The sequence below is a fragment of the Taudactylus pleione genome, unplaced genomic scaffold (genome assembly GCF_031769625.1).
Source record: "Taudactylus pleione unplaced genomic scaffold, aTauple2 ptg001637l, whole genome shotgun sequence".
In the NCBI taxonomy this organism is placed as follows: Eukaryota; Metazoa; Chordata; class Amphibia; order Anura; family Myobatrachidae; genus Taudactylus; species Taudactylus pleione.
Genome location: NW_028286034.1, coordinates 154,782 through 157,429, shown reverse-complemented (window position 1 = coordinate 157,429; position 2,648 = coordinate 154,782). Strand labels below are relative to the sequence as shown.

Sequence of the window (2,648 nt, the reverse complement as noted above, 5' to 3'; positions counted from 1 at the left end):
TGGCCCGGTGAATAGGTCATAAGGTCCTCTTTTACCCACAACGTGCTTCAAGGTTTCATCTATGGAGCATTTTAGGTTGTAGGTTCCTGGTCCCGGCACACATTCCTGAAATATGAGCAGTGCATTAGGAAAGCAATGACACACGGCCCCTCTCATCCCATAATCACTTACATTGCTGCTTGCTGAGCCACATTTAGTCGTTTCGCTGTCCATTATACCCTTGGAGCTGGCAGACTCTGAAGCCCTCTCTTCTATGAGTGTGTGGATTCCCTGCTTTGCCGTAAGTTCCAGGTCCTGGGGTACAATTCTGTGTGGAGGACAGAAACAGGAATCATGAACAAAATAGATCACATAGCAAACATTCATCTGCATGTGACATCATTCACACACTGCCAGGAAGGGGGTACAGAACTGATTCAGGTGTCTATTTATTAAGATGAGAAAAGTCCTTTCTCTGGTGTTTTCACCAAAGGGCTTTTCTGTGCTTTTATTACATTATTAACAGATTAGCACCAGTGAAATCAGTTTGTGAGGCTTACCCCCGCCCCTATAAATCTCTATGGAGATGGCAGCTTACTGTAATTTATTCAGATTGCGTTACACTGTACCCGACAACGGGGACATGCAAAAATGGAAATACTTTGCTTCGCCAGCGTCGGGTCAAGCTACCGTGTAAAACAGAGGGGGCGCTGCCAGGGCATGCTTATATTACTGTGACCGTTCGCCGGCAGCACTAGGCTGGGAATTGGTTAATCGGTCCCATAAATGCACAGTGTGTACCTAGAACTAGCCTACAGTTTGGCTGACCCACAATGTGTAGAGGATCATTGTGCATATTCCTAGAACTCCTCTATCACTGTTTAACATGCTCTACCTTTAATTCGTCCTTGAATCGCACATCTTTAGTGTTACACAGTCCTCGCACGCTGGCAGGTTTCTTTTCCATTAGCTCCAGAAATGACTTTATGTTGTATCGACCCGGCCCCATGTTTTGCTTCTAAAGTAATCAAGCATACAAACGTTTCAGAAAATTGATTCATGTTTCCCAGAGTGTAAATTACAGCTTCACCTCACCAGCAAACGGTTCCTCTCCCATGTTTCCTTGTACAGGACATGTGGCATCACAGTCAGCCGTTCTGTTTCTTCTGCTCTTTTCCATCCAGGCGTAGATGCAACTCACTCCAGAACGAAAGGATTATAGGGATTATAGGTTCCAGGCCCTAAACGTCTTGCCTGGATTAAATCACAGTCTTTTTACAGATACAATTTATGTCCAACATTCACATTCTTACTTAAAAATAAGAAAAAACGTGAAAAATGTTTTCTTTCTCAAGAAAAACATATAGAGAAAACCAGTCTTACCCTATAAAATACAGCCCTGCAATCAACAGAGGCTTAGGTAGATGAGGGACAGAGGGGGTAAGCGGTGTCCTGTGACCTCTAAAAGGACATTATTGTTATTCGGATGTAGCCTTGAACTGTACATCTTTCATAAACTTTCTTGAATCTAAAATCAACTTCATCAACTAGATCTTATTTAATAACATGGTGCAATGAGCATGAACTGTTTCAATCCACAGCAACCAACCAGATATCACTTTACAGGACTCTAGAGACACAAATTAATTTATGTAGTTGCCATTGGCTACTGCATGTTCCCCTCCTAATATTTTATGAAATATGTTCTTTAGAGTTTCTTAGCCAGTGGTGTATCATATATGTACTCACTGTCTCTGAAGTTGCCCTCTTGCAGTAAGGTACTTGTGTGTAGGAACCAGGTTTCTTAAATTCAGGATAAACCGCAGATACATCAAATCTATGGGATAAGATAGAAAATCTAAATGTAACTATTTATGTAAAAAAATGTATTTGTTGTTCACTCATTGGTTCGTGGCTAAAAAGTGTGTAAACATTAAAGAACAGTGGGGCCTGATTCACTACGGATAACTATTGCAATCGCGGCTGCGATTACGCACACAGGTGTGCTGAAACAATATGCTAATGAATGCTATCGCAATGCCGTCGCACAGCCAACATAAAGACGCCCACTACCGCTATGTCACATCCGTAATACCTTGCAGTGCTGTGTATACATCGGGAACATCGAGTAACATCGGCCCCTCACGCACAATTACAGCAGGTATGACCTTACTCATAAATTGCTCGTTGCACGCAGTGAGTACTCAAGCTGTGTATGCCGTCGCAGTGGACAATTTATGCACGTCCATGCAACGGCGTTCAAACGGACAGGCACGCCAACGTTTCTCCAGCCACTCCTCCATCACCACCCCCAAACACCCTCCTGTCCTTCAGTCTGTGATGGCTTTGTATCGATCGCAATGCTAACTCACGTACGCGCACTGCAATGCATACGAAGTACGTACCATCGGCCGATTTGCGATCCGTAATGAATCAGGCCCAGTGACCGCAAACCATGACTGATTCTACATAAGTAACTAATTGCTTCCTGACCATATGATAGAGGTTCCCAAACTCCGCCATACAGTCCATGTTTTAAGGATATCCATGCTTGAGCACAGGTGATCTACCGTATATACTCGAGTATAAGCCGAGTTTTTCAGCACAAAAAATGTGCTGAAAAAGTACCCCCTCGGCTTATACCCGAGTCAAGTGTAGCGCTGACCGGA

General features: G+C 43.6%; 1 long non-coding RNA gene across 2 annotated transcripts; it reads right to left on the bottom strand.

Annotated features, from left to right (window-relative positions):
* Positions 1-261: 261 nt before the first annotated feature.
* LOC148442046 (uncharacterized) lies at positions 262-1,812 on the bottom strand. 2 transcript variants are annotated; one of them, XR_015875919.1, is made up of 4 exons: positions 1,729-1,812; positions 1,075-1,233; positions 875-997; positions 262-307 (listed from the first exon to the last, which is right to left on the bottom strand). It is a non-coding gene; the product is annotated as an uncharacterized LOC148442046 (long non-coding RNA). The 2 variants fall into 2 exon arrangements; XR_015875918.1 differs by lacking the exon at positions 1,729-1,812 and having other exon boundaries at positions 1,075-1,701.
* Between the last annotated feature and the right edge of the window lie 836 nt (positions 1,813-2,648).